At 47.2% G+C, this 20,337-nt stretch overlaps 1 long non-coding RNA gene across 1 annotated transcript; it reads right to left on the bottom strand.

Annotated features, from left to right (window-relative positions):
• Positions 1–4,092: 4,092 nt before the first annotated feature.
• LOC129201882 (uncharacterized) lies at positions 4,093–20,067 on the bottom strand. The gene is made up of 3 exons (XR_008575516.1): positions 20,003–20,067; positions 8,373–8,474; positions 4,093–4,378 (listed from the first exon to the last, which is right to left on the bottom strand). It is a non-coding gene; the product is annotated as an uncharacterized LOC129201882 (long non-coding RNA).
• Between the last annotated feature and the right edge of the window lie 270 nt (positions 20,068–20,337).

Here is a 20,337-nt window from a genome sequence, read left to right as displayed (position 1 = left end):
AAATATAAAAGAAGTAATAAAAGCAGTTTAACTGGGCTTAGCAGCAGCAGTTGAAACCTGTAAATCTGCAGAAGATATGATCGAGGAGGACTGAGCTGAGGTGACACAGAAGGAGTATGGGAGACTGGAGAAACTATGGGCCCATTAGGTTGCATGCCCACGAATGGCTGAATAATGAAAGCCAAGGAAGTGGACATAAAACTGGAATAAAAAAGAGCATGGATCTACAAAAGATAGGTCACACCAGATAAACCTCCCACCCTTTTTCATAGGGGAAAACCAGTATTTAATCCCTGTGGATATCTGAAAAGCATCCCACTGGATGCCTTAGGAGAAATTACTAGGCTGCTTATAGAAAATGGGATCCAGCATGGCACATACATAGGGCCAGGCTTCGGGGCAGCAGCAGACAACTTGCAGCATTCTTCAAGGATTGGTCTTAGACAGAATTTCCTTGGTGGTCAAGGCAGATAACAGGACCCTGGGATGGTATCTGGAGATCCTTGTCAGTACATAGGAGGATGGGGGCATTGTAGGGGAAGAACTGGTGGCCTTGGAGATGGAACAGCAGCAGTGAGATGGTGGGTCAACTGTATCAAATGGAAAGTCGCGGTCTTGGGAACAGACACGAAGAAATCCAGCATGATTCATGAATGCTCATCTTTTGGGAATGGCCAACAGTGGAAAAGAGGTGTTATTGCAGAATCTGCCAGAACTCAGCCTGAAGCAGCTCTCCCATCCTCAGCTCACTTTTTAACCCGTGTCACAGCTTGGCATGTTACTCTTGCTGGTTTTCCATTAGGACTCCTCCTGTCCCAGTTTTTACGCTTTAGGAGCTGACAATAGGTGTGAAGAGATAATGTAGGAAAAGAGGACAAGCTGGATTAATATTTATGGCACTGCAGATATTGCAGTGGCTGCAAGTGGTATTATACTGTGTGAATGCCAAAGTACAGTCTTTACAGCAGCCTCACCCCGCCTAAACACTCACAAATTATATGCCAGGTGCCAAAATAATAAAAGGCTTAAAAAAATCACATTATTTGAAAGAACAAATGTTGTTTACTTTCTATTCACCTTTGAATTTGAGCCTTTAAGTACTGTATTTACAATTCTTTTCTTTGCAGCTGTATGGGTGAAGAACTTCCAAACAAGCAAAGCAAGCTTCAGCATCTCATGCAAGAAGCAAGACATGACGCAATACTGCACCGGTTACAGCCTTCTGGCCGGTCTGTGCCTACGGCCAGGCACACAGTGAGGTGTATCCAGCCAGGGCACTTTGTTGAGGATGGATCCAAGGGTTATTACCTGGAGCTTACCTACAGGACTATAATATTGCATCAGACCAAAGGCCACCAGCCTGGAACTACTCTTTTAAAAAGGACCCAGGTATTTTCTTTTTGCTTATTATTTGTTGGATTAATTATTATTATGAGTTTTGAAAGCATTTAGGTATTTGGGGGTTTTTTTAATTACCTTCCATTCTTCAAAGGGTAAAAGACATTAGAGGAATGATCATTAGTTTGCCATCTAAAAATAAATCCTAGGACCAGCATCAGTGTTTTCCTGTAAAGAGAACTTCACTGGTTTTCTTTCACATGTTTAGTTGCTGTGGACTGGTTGTGAACTTTCAATTAAAGAAACAGATCCAAAATCTAATCTTAATTACAGGGGAATAAATCTCAGGGGAATAAATTACAAGAGAACAAATTGCAGGGGAATAACCTCCATTCATGTTTAAAGATTTCCTACCGCTTTGCACTGCTCTTGGCCTTTTGTCAAAACCTAGAGAAGGGCCCTGACGTGGGGCACACAGCCTTCATGCAGTTATAAAAACAATTTATTGGCTTTTTACCCTGGGACTGGTAAACGAGCAGTTATAACAGCACACAATCTCAAATATCGCTTTCTTGGCATGGTTTTATTGAGTCGTAAAAGCATAACATGAAACTGAAGACATGGTCGGTAGATGTCACCCATGCACCAGGCACCGAGCATGCAAACCTCAGCCCACAGCACCCAAAATGCTGCTGCGGGCAGGAGCCATGGCCAGGCAGGGAGGCTTGAGAGGAAGGTTTGCTTCAAAACCGACCCATGGAGGGTGCGGGGATGTTCAGAGGGTGGCCAGCCGTGGTGGCCATGCACGGTGGCCCTGGCAGCCCCTGTGCATCCTCTGACTGTGCGTCCTGGCAAGCCGGGGAGTCCTGAGAGATGAAAACTCCCATGACCTGTGTTGGACATGGAGAGAGCGTCCAAACTTCTGCCTCCACTTCTGGCACCTGTGCAAGGAGTGAGCCCGCAAGTGTTGCTGTCAGCTCCGCCGGGCAAGGGGAGACCAGCCCCGAGCAGGATGCCGGCTCCCAGGGGAGCTGGTCTCCGCCATCACCCCGTCTTCTGTCCCTGCCATGGAGGAGGGGCAGTGGGGATGGGGATGGGGATGTCCCTGGCAGAATGTCACCCTCTGCAGCTCTGTGTGCTGAAGGACTCGTGCTCCTCAGCGTGACAGCTCGAGACTGCTAGCCCATTGCTCCTCTTTACATGCATGCTTCATGGAAATGAGAATTCCAGCTTGTTTTTTCCCCTCTAAAAATCAATTGAAAGCAGCTCAGTGCTATCCAGCTTAATTATTAATAAGTGCTGAGCTGGCTAATGGTGTTTGTCCAGTGTTTCCATAAAACATTTAAAACCAAAACTCCCTCCCAAACCCCATCCCCAAGAGTCTCATTAATCACATTGATCCCAGACATAAACATGCTGCTCAGCCCTGTGTTTTTACTGCAAGAGGTTTAGAAATAGCCAAGCTTACACCCTGCTCTGCTTGTCACAAGCCTGGCTTGGCCCAGGGTTTTGCTGCTGCCATGATCTGGCAGCAGGCAACTGCTTTGGCTGAGCACCTCGCACCGGTGCCTGGTGATGAACTTTGCCATCTAACCAACTCTCACGTTGAGCCACCTCTGTGGTTTACAGGAATTTAGGCATTGAGATACAGGATGGAAAAAAATGAATTTTTATTTTTTTAAAAAAATCCAAATCAGTCAAGCAGTGTGAGATGTGATCATCCCTGATTATATCAAATGGATCAAAGAACATCACTGATGTTGCTAGGGTTTTTTGTGTGTCAACCAAATGGAAAGAAGATTTTTTTTCCACCACGCTAACTCTGCTAAATAATCCCTCCAGGATCCCTGATCATGCATGTTGAGGGTAGCAGCCACATGTTGGCTGCAACAGGTTGATATATTTTTTTTTTCCAGACAGAATAACAGGGTTTGGGAAAATTGAAGTATTGCTTTTCTGACCCATATGGCAGATCTAGACTTCATTTCCCAAATCAGAAGCTTTGGAAGGGGACGAGTTCGCTTTGTTTTCCTGACAGGAATAAGGAACTGTCAACAGAAATCAAATTAATCTGATGGAGCAGATTCAGTCCTGCATCTCCTCCCCTGGACACAAAGCCTGACTGGTGGTGCTTTCTGTGGGTGCCGCTGGATACTGATTTCAATGCAGCTTACCCTTCTGCTCTGGCATTGCCCAGCTCAGTTCGGTGCCACAGGATCTTCTGGGGGGCCTTCAAGGAGGAGGAGGAGAATGATCTGCTGTTACCATTCTGCTTTATGTATGAACAAAGTGGGTAGATACCATCTTCCCTGAGTACAGGCGGGGAAAGGAGGAGAGGGCCATTTCTATATACAGAAACCCAGCAAAAACCTGGCTTCAAAGAGCTGCTGACATGCAGCCTCTCCTGGGCCATGTCCTTCTTGCTTGCTGAGCAGCTCCCCCAGGCAGCGCTCCCGTGATGGCTGACCCAGCCATGGGTAATCCCTTGGTCCTCACGTCTGCTCCGCCTGATGCCTTCCCGTTGCCGCCTGGTCTGATCACGTAAAAGGCCATTTAATTGCTTGGCCTGGCTTTCAACCAGCTCTTTGACTGTCTGTAAATCAGAAACCTGCTGTAACGAATAAAACTTTTTTTTTTTTTTCCCAGTAGTAACACAAATATTACTACCATTCACACGTGCTGCACAGATTATCTTGAGCTATGGGAGAGGAAGACGCAGGCACTGCCGCATGCTTGTGCCGTGTGCCTGCGGGGACGATGTTGTGCTGTGACTGACACTGAGATAAAACCTTTTATTAGACTAACCGGTGTGGCAGCAGGCACAGTGTGGGGCACAAGGTCATAGAATACCAGGTTGGAAGGGACCTCAAGGATCACCTGGTCCAAGCTCACAAGCCACCCCACGAATGCCTCTGGCGAGCAGGGCTTGAGGTTGCTTCCACAAGGTGGGGCTCTGTCCCCAGATTTTGCAGCTCCTCCTGCTCTCCTGAAGGCATCTCTAGCTTCTCCCTCCGGGGCGCTGAGGGCGATGGCGGTGGTCCTGGAGGTGGAAAGGGAGAAACACGGGATGAAATGTTGACGGGCTGGTGATTCGGGATGCTCGGCGTGGGGATGTTCAGTGTCAGCCTCCTGAGATGCGCCGATTCCCTGCACCCCCCACCTCTGCAGCGCAGCCCTGGGCGCAGCTCAAATCAGTACCTAACGTCCGAAGCCCTTTTTGCAAATAAAAGCACACAGCTGGTGCTTGGACTGGGCCAAATCCTGCCACGTACTGAGCACTTTTCCACCTCAGGTAGTGAGGATATTTGCTCAAGGCAAGATGCTTCACGCAATAGGATTTTCTTAACAGGAATTATTTGCTTCAGGCAGCAGGCTCACAGACACGGGCATTTTCCCCGTTTCCTTGCACTTGATACGAGTCATGTTAACATCCCAGTAAACGTGTTTTCTTTTCAGCTACGCTGCTTGTAAGAGTATTTGCCTGAATTAGAGAGAGTTTGCTCTGCAAACTGCATTTACCTTTCCCAGATACAGAGCAGCTGTTCCCTGTACGTTCTCGCAAGGTCCTTGTTTGCACAGACTTTTGTCAGCAAATACACCCCCCTGAACAAGCCACTCACTTTGACTTTCCAGCACTGATAGGGGAGTTTTGAGCCCTGCAAGACACCTTCATCCTTGTCTTTTTGTTTCATTAATAGGCACCTGCCTTCGACATGGCGCCAACAAGGCTTTGCTCATGCCATCAATCATGACGCCAGGGTTGACTGAGTCTTGCAGAAGTGTGAAAGAAAGAAGCAGACATTATTAATTCTTCCTTTGGTGAAAGCTCTTCGATCACACCGTGCTGACACCCACTACGTATCCTCACCAGCACAAACACAAAGGTCGCCAGCTCCCAAGTTGGTACTTGACAGAAAACGTCACACACACACACCCCCACGGATGACAGCATTTACTGCAAGTCAGATGGAATCATGGTCTGTGGAAAACACCAAAGTAGAGGTGCCTGCTGTGATGATGGAGGCAGAGGGAGATGTCCAGGTGGCTGCCCTGGTCCTCAGCGAGCAGGGCTTTGGGCAGAGCGAGGGCTGGCTGAGAGCCCTGCAACGACCGAGGTTTCCAGGCATGAATATCAATCTGCAGGAGTCAGAATATTCTGCAAAATAGGTGTGGGCAGGTCTCTGTCAGATGTGACTGTGAGATGCTGCCAGCTTGTCTTGCAGGTAGGGAGGCAGCCTGGACTCTTGGGCTCTGCTGAGCCAGAGCTGGCCATGACACACTGGGGACTTGGTGGCTTTCGGAGCTTGTGGACATCGGTTGCAGATCTGTGAGATGGAGCCCAGACTCTGGGGGAGTCAGAGCTCTGGTGTCCAGGAGAAACCACGTTAGGCATGATTCCATCATGTGCAGGTGTCGATGTCACTGTGTGAGGTATGGAAATAGTGACATTTTGGTGTGTGCTGCGGTCCTCATTGCTCCCAGGCTTCTTGCTGCACACACAAGAGCCTGCGATTCTGGCTCCAAAACTGGCTTTCCAGTCTCATTCGTGTCTGCCAGGACTTCAGCCTGAGATTCAACCTTTGAGGAATGTATTGATCACTTGGATCCAATGCCAAGAGAAGGGATGACTCACCAAAGGGTGTCACTGGCTCCAGACAAGTATCGTCTTCCTCATGCAGCTCCTGAAGAGAAAAGAATTTCATGGATATATGTGTGTGGGGAGGAAGATACAGAAAATTGAAGAGGGCAAAGACAACCACCAGGGGCTTTTCACCTCCATCTTTCACCATCTGACATACATCCCTGAGATATACACTGGAGCCCCTAGAGAAGGCCTTCTCCTCCCTTCAACCCCAAGTTCAAGAACTGCTGTTCTGGAGACCTGTGGGAAGAACCACTCTGAGTTTGCTGACAGTAAAGTGTGCAATCACTGTTTCCTCCATTTCTCAATCCACCTCTCAATTCTTCTACAGAATATTTCAGGTTTGAGGTGGACAAAGCCGGAATACTGAGCTTCATGTCATCTACTGTGGGTGTCCTGTTAAACTGAAACTCAGAGCATTTGCTGGAACCTCTTTCTTACAAAGCCTGGGGAATAAGTGGCTCTGAGAGGCGTTAATCAGAGCACTGATCACCCTCCATGGAAAGAAATTAAGGTTTCTTCAGGCTGCTTACTAAAGGTGCCATTACATCTTTGTCCCTACACTGATTGCATCTCTGCAGAGTGGGTGGTCTGGCTCACTCACCACTCTCTTGCCACTCTGGCCACAGCTGGGGATCTGGCTCTCATCTTCCTAGTCCTGAGGAGGTCCACACTTACTGCTTCTTCTGCTCTCAGGGGCAGGTACACCTACAAACATACACATTTGTGCTCTTCTGACCCCAACCAGAGCTGCCAGATGCTCAGGCCAACTTGCAATGTTTCTTTGAAATGTATTTAAAAACAGTCTTCATCAAAGTAAAATTGTTGCCTAAAATAAGAATGTCATTTATTACAGCATCCATGGTTTCATGCCTGTTGCAACTAATTCAGCTGGCCCCAGGTTCTTCAGAGAGCAAAAGCAGATGCTCTGGCAGATGAGTGCTCGGAGGAGATCCTCAAGGGCAGGTCCAGCTTTGAGGTAGATGTGGGAGGTCCGCTGTCCCGTACAGTCAATACCCAGTGAATCTTCCCAGAACATGTTATTTTCCTTGCTCTGAGTTTCCTGTCACAGGAAATCTCCACTGCCTTTTGGCTGGAGAGGGCTGGCCATAGCAGCCTTTAAACTTCAGAGAGGATGAAGGCAAAGCATGGTTCTCTTCCCAGAAAATGCCTGCAGCAACCCCACCCTGTGAGCCGGCTTGATACTATCTGCAGTTGTTTCAGCAGACATTGCATGGGTAAAGAATGTTATACATTAAAAGACAGCACAGTAATGGTATTTTACTTCATCTCCAATGGCCTGAGCTGCTGTTCATGGCTTATCCTGGTGAGGGGACACATCCCCATCTCCTCAATAGCAGTCACGCGCAAAGCTGTTACATTGGTGATTCGTGCCCGCAGCTAACTCCACAGTCATGTCCAGGTCCGAGAGTATTAATCAGGACTGTTTTTAACTGGCCAAGGTTATCTCAGAGGCCTCCTCTACCATGATCCGTTGAGAGATGAGGATGTGGTGTCTATTACAGACCTGGAGGCAGGCAGTTCTCAGGTAAGGGCTGTGGTCTGTGGTGCTGTGTCAAGAGTCTGGCTGAGCTCAAGAGTATGAGTGCTGAGGGCAGAATGATTAAGGCTTTTTTCTGCACTGATCATCCAATGCCAGGAAGAAACCATGGTGACCTTGCCCCTATTAAATGGAGTGGCTGAGTTAAGTAGGTCGAATGGAGCTGGAATCCAGAGCTATTTCTCACTGGACACTCACAGTTCAAAGCAACTGAGAGGGATAATATTTGCTATCTGATGAAAGCTGAGTAACTTCAATCCAGTTCCCTTTGGGCAAGTGTCTACCACCACAGCTAACATCTGCAGGTGATCCAGCTGGCTCTCAACCCAGGTCAATTACTTGTAGAGGCTTGCAGCTTGTAGCTCAAACTTACCTGGGACCCCCTCAGGGCTGGAGCATTTTAGCAAGGACTTACTCTGGTTCACATATCTAAATCTGTCAACAAAGGATGTTTTAGAAGCAGCACAGTGAGATTGCATAAAGGTCATGTGGCATCTCTTGCTCTACTGAAAGGTTATCTCAGCTGGAAAGCTCTGACTTGGTGCATTTCCAATTAATATACTTCTGTGCAATAGAGACAGCATTCCACTAGATGTAGGCTTACTTTCAACACACGTTGATGCCTTTTCAAGGAAGTTTGAGTTTGACATTAAGAGAGATCACTGTCTGTCTGTACTATCACCGCCTTCTGACTATGCAGGCCTGTGAAGCTGACAGCACCAGAGAGATATTATAACCAAATGACCATGGCAGGGAAATGGAGCCAATCATAATTTAAGGCTCTATCAGCTGAATCAAGCAATCTATGAAAGAGGCAGAAAACCTGCTTACCATGTTATCACTTCTTATCAGACTGGGATTTCCTTTGATGCAACAACTCAGTTCGTCACGATAGTCGATGGTGAAGAAAGCTGGGGGAACAGTCACATTAGCCTAGAAAGGTGTTAAAATGAACCAATGAATCCAGAAAAAGAGAATGAAGAACTGGGTAAGTGCAACGTGGAATTGTTTGCATAGTGTTTAGGAGAATTATATTTACTGAGTAATCTTGGTTATCTAACACACATGGGCAGGGCACGACTCTTATTATGTATCTGAACAGCAGCTGGCTAAATGACACATAAATGTCATTCACGATAACTTTATATTAATAACCACAAGCATAAAAGGTGAGGTCTTTGTGCAAGAAATCCTTCACAATAGCAACCGGCAAAGTTTTAAGCTTGTTGTCCACAACAACCGTCGTTGTAGACGACGTTCAAAAGAATATACAGAAACTATGCAACATTGGAGTTACCTTACAGCACAACTGCCAAAAACTTAAAATGTGTACTACAACCTTTCAATTTAAAAAAGAATAAGACCCATCTCTGGGTGGAATAATAAGGGAAAGGAGAGGAATCTTTTTCACTGCTTTTTGTAAAAGAAAGGTTTCTTCTTTTCTACTAAATGGAAGTTTGGTAGTTCTGGACTGTGAATGTTAACACAGAATAAGTGCCCAGTAAAGTACTTTGATGACTACAGAAAAGTCACTAATTTTTATCACATTAGTGTAAAGATAGAAAGTATCAGAAATAGTACTATTTTTGATTATTTTCTTGGTTTTGTACAAGTAATGTCAGTCAAAGACAATGGCTATCAAAGTACGTTTCAGAAATATCACAAGGGCGGTATGTAAGCTCATTGTTGATCTGAAGCAGTGAACAAATGTGGTTATATTTTTATTATGTAGCTTTCTGAAAGCATGAAGAGCTTTTTTGGGTTTTCAGTTGGTGAAGAGTTATAGTTGCTATGCATAGATTTGTCCAGTCTCACTGTTTATGTTTTCAAGTTTCCAAAGTCATCCTCACCTAAAAACTTATGGTCGGTACCAAAATGAGGCAAAGACGCAACTGAGAGTTTTGAGTCTTTAGGAGTAACTAAGGTGAAAAATCACAAAATTTAAGACTTAACACCCCTCTCCTTCCAAAATCTGATGTATCCATGTAACAATCTGCATCATTCTCAGATCTGCTGCTTTAAAGAGAAAAGCACCAATCTGAATGCAAGAAGAGGTGTAAAAGCCCTTCTAAATAAAATACAGGACTGTGTCTATTTGTTTTCCTGTATAATAGAAGAAGTTAAGCAATGCTGGGGTGATCCTCTGAAGACAGTCTAGGAAGACACTTCATAAGAGAGGGAGCTAGGTGATGGACCACCAGGCTATTTGTGTACAGTTGCTACCAAGCAGATATCCTGATTATGGCTGGGAAGAGCCTGCTTTTCTCTCTTTTATACAAGAGCTTAAAAACTGCAAGCGCTGGATATTGCCATCTGGACAGTGAATGAGATGGTGGCAGCCTGGAGTGATTGATCGGTGCTGAGAGGCAGTGAAAAAACAGACCAGTGCTCCAGTATTAATGGCATTGATTTCCCTCCAGGGAGATCCATTAGACACCCTGGAACCAAACACAGCACCTTCCTGTACTATTTAAAGATCCAGCTCAGATGATAGGCTAGGCATTTAGCAGTGTCCGTGTACCTATTCCTGGGCACGTGGCAATCCGTCCGCGCAAGGGAGCCGTAGGGAAAGCCCTCTCTCCGGCCCCGTGTCCCCTGCAGAGCAGAGGAGGGTTCATCTGGTGGCACAAGCAGAGCTGCTTCGCCCAGGCCGTGAGCAGGGCTGAGCAGGTCGCATTTCAGGGGACAGCCACCGATGCACAGCGTGACTTCCCTCCCTGCTTGCATGCCTGGGTTTCTTTCAAGAGCAAATTGGAGTGTGCTGGGAGCCCACCTTTGGTACTGACAGTTGGGACATTCCCAGTGTAAAACCAACATGGGAAAGGGGGCTTTGACACACGTTGGGTGGCAGTCAAAGCCTGCCCCAAAGCACCAGAGAAGGTCCATACACTGTGTGGTTTTCACAGGAGACATCCCCAGCTTCAGGTCAAGGAATAATCCCCAAACTTCACCAGGAAGGATCTTGGATGACTGGAGTTATGGTTCCATATATCTGTGCCTTAGTCACCATGAACAGTTCGACTACTGATGGCTTTTCCCCAGTGTGGGTAGAGATGACAACCAGAGGCAATGCAGAGAATGGACTACGCTGCACAGGAGGTGCTGGAGAGAGCAATACTCCTCTCCCGGACTGAGGACTGCTACAGTCTCATTTGCATACTGTATAATAACACACACAGATCACTGAGTTAACTGGAGCTGAAAAGGTATAAAAGATTCCTTTTTCCTCATCATGCCTCTGCTTGTGATTTAAATATCTCTTTACTCTTCTCTTATTTTTCTTATTCTAGGTTTTCTCACCTGTACTTGAGCCCTGGAAGTGATGTGCTCAGATTTCTCAAATTTTTACTAGCTAGTAAGTGTCAGCCCATGGATTTACACTTAAGTTTGAAATTAGGCTCTTCTAGATACTGCAGAAATGGGACCTCCTGACATGGTCCGAGTGTCTTTCACAGAGCATCAAACAGCTTCTCTGGGAAGTGAAGGCACATGGCAGCCTGAGGAGCTGGGTCCATGGTGAGTTTTGCCTCTAAAATGCGATGGCTTTATTCCCTGTTCAGATGCTTGATCCATTGGGGGGATCATAAAAGAGATTAGTCACTTGCCCAAGGCACGCTAGGGTCTGAAAGGTAACGTGTCTTTCATGCAATTAAATCGTTTTCAGACAACTAATAAACACTGGTAAATATTGGCTCAAAGAGAGCAATAAACTAAACATTGTGAATTAAAATTTAAATTTTCGACTACTGTAAGACTGCGGAGAGATCACAGCCTAAACCATTCACCAGCTAATATGCCACAGACAATTTGGGAAGTGCCATATAATTCAGTGTGGAATGGTATCTTGAAAGGTATTGACCCTTTCTTTCTCTTCCTCTAAAATGCATTTTTGTAGCAACTCCAAAAGCAGCTCATCATTTGTCATGCCAAGAAGAAAATAAGCACAGCCTGCCTGATTCGCTGCTCCATTTGACTGCAGCATTGCTTTTGCTGAGTAGTACCGGCATCAATCTGGGGTAATGCAGTGAGTGAATCAAACCCACAGGGATAATACAGATACACTTCATTTGAAGGCTGCAGTGGTAAGTTACGTGAGCTCTGCTCCTACGTGCATGCCCAGTCTCCTGGTTGAACAGAATACAGCCAACAGCTTCGTGATTTGCTCCGTCCCTCCGGCACACCCACCTCCTGGCTGCAAGCAGAGGCTCTACCACTGCAGGAATCTGGGTCCTATCCCGCAGCCCGGGAAGTTAGTTCCCAAAAGTTTCCTGGGTTGCAGCATTACAGGGTGAAGCCTTGCTACTGCAAGGTGATTGTGCTGACGGGCTTGGGTTAAAGACCTTTACTGTAGCCCGTCCTCTCCCGCTGACTGCAACAGGCGCAGAGGCAAGCCCATTCATTATCTGTGCTGGGGTACAGCACAGCGTCTCTGGTGTCTCACAGTGTCCAACCCACCAGCATCGTTGTCCCAGCCAAACTGCCCTAGTTCTCACTGGTCTTGGCTATAAGGACTCTAAACATCAAGTTATTTTCTTCCAATACAGTAACTGAAACAATTTAGCAGAAAATTCAGCAAATGTCTGACTCTTACTGAATCCAGCACACTGCGGGCCAATGCCACCACCCTCTCTAGCCGTCGAGCAGACTGTGCAGACACACTTCATTATCCTAGAAAAGGTTACAGCAGCACAGCGGTAAATACAGTTGCCTCAAAGAAGCACCCAGCCCTTCTCAATTTATTTTCCTATTAGCCCCAAACCTTGCAAAGCCAACCAAGCCAAAAGGCCAGCAGTGTTTGAGACTGGAATGGGACACTTGGAGTATATTGATCTGCCCAGTAAGGCAGGATAAAATGGAGACTTGTTGAAGCTGGTCAGTGTGGCAGCTGCCTTCTCCTCACAATACATGGTAGGTGCAGTTAAGCTTCTGTTTAAGAGATCTGAAAAATAGGAGTGAAGTCTGAAAACACATAACTTGAGAACCTGCTCACGAACCAAGCTGTGTAAACGGAGGACTTTTATTAGCTCTGATGGCAAATACAAGGAAGAAATTGTTATTTTGATGTAGCTGTGTGTACAGATACAACCAAAACCACCAAATAAGCAGAGAGAAATCCCAGAAGTGCTAGAAAAGTATGAACTGGGGAGAAAAGTATAGATGGCAGGCTGGAGAAAGTGCCTGACATAACGAACACCAACACAGGACCCGTTCCCTCAGCAACCCAGTGCCTATGCTGGTCATTGGTTTTCTTTTTTTTCTTTTCTTTCTTCTTTTTTTTTTTCAAATTAGTCAAGATAATTGTATTGCAGAATTGCCTGACTCTTCCCTGTCCTTGTGACTGCATAAGCATCAGCTGCTTGGGCCAGAAGTGGCAGCCTGTTTCAGGCTGCATTTGATGTGCTCACCTGAGAAATTATGGACAAGCAAAACCCTCTAAGTGATGTATGCTCAGGGACATCACTTTATTAGGGACCATAAAGCTTTGGAGCTGGTGTACTTTAGTTTGGTATGTGGATCAGATAATACCCAGTCACTTATATCCCTGTTCATACTGATCTAGATGGGTCCCAGTATCAGCCAGAGCGTCACCCTTACTGCTCCCCACTTCCCCCAGGAACGGTGTTTCTGTGCTTTTCATTATCAGGCTCCAAAAATACTCCAAAGCTGGAGGTTGCTGTGGGGTACCTCAAGTGAACTTGGCCCCACCATGCCGCTTTTTAAGCTGCCCTGGCCTTTCCTTGGGAGAAGTTACAACCACCTTTCACAGACTTTCCCACCAAGGGCAACACCTTAGAAAACAGTTTTCCTCTGACACAGACCACTATAGAAAATACAGTCATTACTGTACATAAAAAGAGACATATATAAACCACACAGAACTAGGATGAAGGAAAGACTCCTATACATCCAACTTCTTTAGATGAATTTAATTCTTTTCAGAAGAGAAAGTCAGTCGGATGAGCTTGTCCAGAGCAACCAGCAAGCAAACAGCCCTTGAGTCACTCCAGCAGAGCTCTCCTGATCAGCAGCTTCGCCGTCAGCCCTGCCTGTCTGCCTGCAGCAGCTGCGTGCCGCTTGAGTGCCTGTGCTGATTAAAACCTGGAGAGTAAATAGCTGTCCGCAGCTGCTGGAAAAGGCATGCTCACTTAATGGTGCTTGAAGCTACTGTCACCTAGAGTGGCTGAAACATGAGTTTTAGGGGTGGGTAGGTTTTGGGGTTTTTTTGTACTTGGTGTTTGCTAATTTACAGGTTTATAGTGTTCTGGCAGGTTCAGCTGTTTGCAAGGGGAATAAGGATTGAGAAGAGTGTGGCCAGCAGGTCGAGGGAGGTTATGCTCACCCTCTACTCTGCCCTGGTGAGGCTACACCTGGAGTATTGTACCCAGTTCTGGGCTCCCCAGTTCAGGAAAGACAGGGAACTACTGGAGAGAGTCCAGGCGAGGGCTACGAGGACGATGAGGGGTCTGGAGCATCTCTCGTGTGAGGAAAGGCTGAGAGAGCTGGGTCTGTTTAGCCTGGAGAAGAGAAGACTGAGAGGGGATCTCATCAACACTTATAAATATCTAAAGGCAGATGTCTAGAGGAAGGGGCCAGACTCTTTTCAGTGGTGCCCAGTGACAGGACAAGGGGCAACGGGCACAAACTGGAACACAGGGAGTTCCATCTCAACATGTGGAAAAACTTCTTCACTCTGAGGGTGGCAGAGCACTGGGACAGGCTGCCCAGAGAGATTGTGGAGTCTCCTTCTCTGGAGATATTCAAACCCCGCCTGGATGGGATCCTGTGCAACCTGCTCTGGGTGATCCTGCTCTAGCAGGGGGGTTGGACTAGATGATCTCCAGAGCTCCCTTCCAACCCCTACCATTCTGTGATTCTGTGATGTTGCTTGTGATCTGTGGGGTGCACCATGGGTTCTTCCCCTTCCCATGCTCTCCACTGACTTCTCTGAGCACAGCATGGTTGGAGTTACGGTCTCACACACCTTGGGGAAAGGCAGGCAAAGGAGCTATGACAGGAATCAGGTGCCACCATGCTCAGCATGGTAATGCCTGAAAGTTAAACGTTTCCCTTCCTTTGCAGAGGGAAGAAGTCATGCACCACCTTCTCACATCTCTGGCTGAATTTAGGCTACTCTGCAGAAAAAAAGTGACAGTTCAGGAGGTCAAGCAGGGTGCCTGTGTGGGAGTCTGTCATTGTAGCCCAGGGGTGAAGTCATTTCCCCAAAAGAAGCGGAGGGTTTCTGGTATGACTTGTGTGGATCTGTAATCCTCTGAATATGGTCTGCAGGACCAAGGCCCAAGGACCAGGGACTGGGGCTGCAAGCAGTGACTTTAATATAAACTTTGTGTACCCTATCTAAGGTTAAAAAATGGAGAGGATACAAGGTGTCCCCAAAAAGAGGGCATTTGTTCTGTGTAGCCCTTGCAAAGCTAGAGACAGCCCTGACGAAGGTCTTGACAAACACTGAGAAGACTCCTGTGACACTTTCAGACACTCATGGACTTGTGCAAAACCATGGGACTGAAGCTGAAACTGAGGCAGAGAGGCTCTGGGCTGTACTGCGCAGTCAGGCTGGGTGGTCTGCATCACTTGTCTGGCCTCCAAACCCTGTGAGCGTGTCTAAGGAGAAAGGTGGAATTTGGGTTTGTACAATTCATTGCACAAAAGCAGTGATGATGACAATTGTAGTAACACCCCAGTTTGCACTTAGTGAGGGACGATCAGAGCGCTCAGCATTGCTTGTTATGAGAACCCACCTCGGGAGCCAGTTAATGTCGAATCGACCCTCAGCCAGCTTACGTGACGGCAGAGAGACTGCGAATGGCCTCGTGCCCCGGGTTTCTTCATGACGTCTTTCCTTGTATCCGCCGGATCAATTTTATCTGAACTGTTTGCTGCCCCTGAGCAGTGGTGAGAAGGCAGGAATGCTACAGATAACTCTGTAAACAGACAAGGCATGGAGGGGTCAGAGCCCAGAGGAAAGATCAATATGTTGGCTTAGCCGAGATGAACGAATTGCATCTGAGCGCCACACAGACATCCTCAAGAGAAAAAGTAAGGTGTTTTCTGTCTTTAAGAGAAACCACAGATGATTTTTTTGCCTGTATGAGACAAAGAATTCCTGGGAAAATCAGGAAATAATAATAATAGTAATAATATGAATAGCAGTACTACTACAACAACTAGTAATAACAGAAATAATAATAATAATGATAATAATAGCAATGCAGACTGTGCAGCTCCAGAAGGGGAGAGCGGGGCGAGGACTTTGGCTGCCTGTTGCCTTTGGAGTTGAAATGCAGCATGCGTACAGGGATCCGCGCATCGGGGATGTCCCCTACAGCCTGCAAAGGGCTTGCACGGACATAAATGCTGACTTTCTGCAATACCCAATACTCATTCCTTCATCTGTTACCTTCTCATCAGAGACATCGCAGGTGAGAAAACAGGCTTCCCCCTTCCACTGTTTCTAGATTTTCTTTCTCCTCTTTCCAGGCCCCCCTTTGCCTCCTTCCCTGGTGTCTGTAGCCCCCTCCCCTTTGTCCCCCTTGCTGCCTTTTGTTCCTCTCACAGCTCCCGGTTCCCTGGGTCCTAGCCAGCCCCCAACAGCCACTAAACCCATCCATGATTAAATGGTCAATGCCAGTACCATTTGAGGTGGGAGAGGCTGCAGGGGCCAGGGAAGGTTCTTGGGAGAGCAAGACATGAATTTAAGGTTCACCTCTCGGTTAGCCAGCCACCAAGCTGGCGGTGCTCAGAAATTTAGGGTCTATCTGGGCTACTCTTCATTGCAGAGGTCTCTGCCTTGTGCAGCGTCTGCTCCCCAGAGTGGTGTCCAGCTGCTTCTTCATTTTCTCCCCCACCCCACCACCCAGTGTGACAACAAGTGAGATTTTCCATCAGGGATTTCTCCATCCCATCCGTTGGGTCCTCCCTCCCCTGCCCTGTTTGATTAATTGGCGAGGCACCAGCGCAGCAGCGACAGACACCCCATTACTGATGCAAGTGCTTTGTTTTTCCATCCTCAGCACAGTAGTGTGATACTGATTAAACAGTCGTGGGTATAAAAACGAGTTAAGGCTCCTTTCAGATAACGAGGTGCTGTTTTCCCTTCCAACATTAAATGCTGTGGGAGAGGGCCCACTAAAACAGCTCTGGGACGTTCACAGCGATGGGCGGTGGGAGGAGGGACCATCTTGCTCTCAAGGTGCTGGAGAAATACTTAGAAACATTGGGTCCATCAGCTCTCCAGTGCTGGCTTGGAGGGTCATCCTGGGCACGTGGTGCTGCCTCTCCAGCCTCCAGTTCCCCAAGAGGGGAAAGTTTTTCCCCAAAACGCACGTCTTGCCTAGATGAACTGGAAACTCACTGTTTTGGATACCACCTGCCCTGGACTCCCAGTGGGCTGGAGAGCCTCAGCACTGCGTCGCAGCATCCTGTGCGCAGGACTGCAGGTGTGGGCTGGTGTACGCGTTGGTGCCTATGTTTCAGTGAGTGTCTGGTCAGGAGAACCTCTCCTCCTGCACCCTGTTCCCTCACCCCATCTCCACCAAATGCGGGAGGAGGGAAAGGGCAGAGTGGACCTCAGCCCTGGGGCAACGCCTCTGCATCAACCACCTCAAATCCTGCTCAAAGCATGGCAATGTTGTGCGCCCTGCCTAGAGGATGAAACCCTGTTGTGGGGACTGTCAGAGGTCACGTAGCGACTGCTTGGCAAATCTTTAGCTCCCAGCTTGGGGGTGCTTTGGGACTCCCCGAGTAAGAAAAACATGTCGCAGCCACACAGCTGTGATCCACGTATCATACTCACACAGCCGGAGAGCAAAAGTCTTCATTCAGGGAGGAGGTGCCTTCAGACATCCGACATTGCCTCCCCAGGGAAAAATGATGAATCACAGGGATATTTTAGATCAGGCGCTTGTTTCATCTGTTAAAAATTGGGGGTCTTCCTCTGTTGGAAAAGGATCATGTGTGGAGGGGTTAAAAATATTCCTACTGCTTTTAAAGTCATCTGGAGGCAAGTAAACCTCTACTTCAGGAAGGATTCGAGGTTGCCTGTGCAGAAACCAAGAGAACATGGATGGCAAAGAGCCATAAGGAAAACCAGCCCTCAGTAAACACAAGCGAGATGCGGGGCTGTTTGTGTCCACGAGGGCAGCGGCCGTGCCTCTTGGAGCGCATCCAGGTGATTCCAGCCCTGGGAAAATGGGGACGTTATAAGCTTCTGTGTAAAAGTAGCGTCTATCTTTGCTTCCCTTTTAACAAGATTAGTCTTGCTTTTCTCTCCCTCTTTCTTTCGCTGTCTGCTGGCCACCTCTGTGCTCTCCCACTAATGTGATTAGCGGTGCATGGGGACCATACTGGCAGCAACTGTCACAAAGATCTCTGCTTACTTGAGTGCACCTCTTTCCTCAATGAAACATCTTGTGTTTATGGTCACAGGGGGTATTGTTAACTCCTGGATTCGAATAGAAAGGGATATTTACGACCCTCCCATAAAAGTTGATTCAGGGAGACATTTAGGAAAGAAAGGGACAGAAGACAGATGTGTTTCCTACCACAGATGCTGAGGAGGTTCAATTGTTCTGCATATGTAATGACTTTTTATGGTTCCTTACAAACGCTTTCCACACTGCTAGAAAGGTGCCAAAGTCAAATACGCATAGTCGCTTACAGAAGACAATTTAGTGACCATACAGGACGCTACAACTTTATATCTTGTTAAATATGTCGGAGATGGACATCGCTAAATGTACAACATGAAGGGGAATCTCTGCCTGCACTGAGTCACAGCCGCCTCGCTGCCTTCCCCCCTCTGCAGCTCTGCTTTCATTTAACGTTTCCTGAGTCTGTCAGAGCATGTTTACTGTCATGCCCCATATGCTTAACACTTAAAGCACCTATGGATTTTTTTCCAAGTGAGACACATTATCGGTGTTACATTGCCAACTAAATTGCCTGCAGTTTGTGTCTTCCCAAAAGAGCAGGAAAAGAAGTTTAAGTCTTCCTAACTGTGCAAACAAATAAGTACTTGTAGGTGACAGGACCGGAAAGGTTGCCGGATTATAGGTCTGACGAGAACAGATGACCAGTGACTAAAGCATAATTACAGGCGAGAGAAGAGAAAGAAGATGGCAAATTGCTATGTTATCCTAACGGCAGCCAGAGGGTGCTTGGTTACTGTCGCTTCTGCCCGGGGCTGGCTGGTTTTCCTCTCTGATGTGAGCTCCCACAGTGTGACACGAGGTTTAAGGTCAGTCTACAGGAGGAAACATGTATCTCAGGTGGTGAAATGAGCTTGTGACTATTTACAGCAGCTGAAGGTCTGGCCGAAGCCATTGATTGCGGCCCCTCCGTGTTCCTGTGACACAAGCAAAGCCACTTCCCATGAGTTCTTACGCCAAAAATGTTGTGCAAAAAGCTGCTGTGCTTGGAGGTGCCTGCAGAGAAATGCTGCTCATCCCAGCTGCACCCCCCATCCTCCCACTGTCATCCAAGGGATCAAAACTAACGTTGACCAAGGACAGAGTCCTCCTGTCTTGATGCACACAGAAGAAAGGGAGAAGATGGGCAGCATGAGATCATCAAGGAGCTTGTGCACCTCCCTTTGTGCTCAAACACAAATATTTCCAACAGGCCTGGGGTTTTGCAGGGTAACAGAGCTAAGGAGGGTTTCACTGCGACTGGCTCATGCTTTTACCAAGTTATCTACGAACTTAAAATTCAGGCAGGGCAAGCTCAAGTTGGGAGTGGATGCATAATTTTCAAATGTCCAGACTGAGTTAAGCTCGTTATAATTAAAAGCTGAACTGCCATTACTTAGACAGTGCCATCAGGATGGCTGTAGCTGCCAGGCTGTCTTCCTGCAGTGTGCAATTCTGCATGGAAACATCACAAAAAGGGTTGTGACTGGGCTCCCTGCGCAGAAAAGTGATTTCTAATGATTTTGTATCAATGGATGCATCTTTGTCTAACCATCGAAGACACCAGGGTCACTCCTGCATTCTCATGTCACGAGTGGCCATTCATTACCCTATCATCTCCTGTCCACAAAGAAAATAAAATGTTCCTAGATGGGGAAGTTTTCTTTCTCTGGTAGATAATAATGAAACTATAAGCTGCTGCTTGTCTCGTACACTCATACAACAAATGGTACTTTCTTTGCCTGCAAATGAGCAAGGTAAAAACCTCATGGGATAGACAGCATGACTTCAAAAGCCAAGCCTCCCTTGCTAGACAAATCTGGGCTAAAATGACTGGGGAACAGCCAAGTTTAGTAAAGGTCAGAGTAAAAAATATGTTAGGACTCACAGAAATCCCTGCCGGGGGGAAGCTGAGCTCAGCCACAGTAACCTCCTCTCCCAGGAGAGCTCAGGTGTGCTCCATCCAGATTTCAGCTGGCCTGAGATTTACCTAACCATCCCGAGGGGTGAGGGCAAGATCAGAGGCTCGCAGCCTACCTGCCACGTGAAGCTGAAGTGACAGACCAGTGAAGCCTGGAAGAAGGGGAGCATCAGACCCCCTCCTGCCAGCGGCACAGCGCTGCTGCTAATGTAGGCTTTGTTAATGTTCAACTGCCTTGGGAGAAAATAAGCTCTGACACGTGTTTCTGGTTCCCAAGGTTCTTACATTATTCCCAGAACTGTATGGTCTTACCTTGTCCTCCAAAATGCAGCATGTTCATTACCAATCACTCTCACTGCATGCTTTGCAGACCAGATCCTGCCCTTAGGTCCTGTACCAATCTCACTGACCTTTTAGGAACAAATCCCTTTCTTTGAGAATGTATTTCTGT

The sequence above is a fragment of the Grus americana genome, chromosome 1 (assembly GCF_028858705.1).
Source record: "Grus americana isolate bGruAme1 chromosome 1, bGruAme1.mat, whole genome shotgun sequence".
Lineage (NCBI taxonomy): Eukaryota > Metazoa > Chordata > Aves > Gruiformes > Gruidae > Grus > Grus americana.
This window is presented reverse-complemented; position numbering and strand designations above follow the sequence as displayed.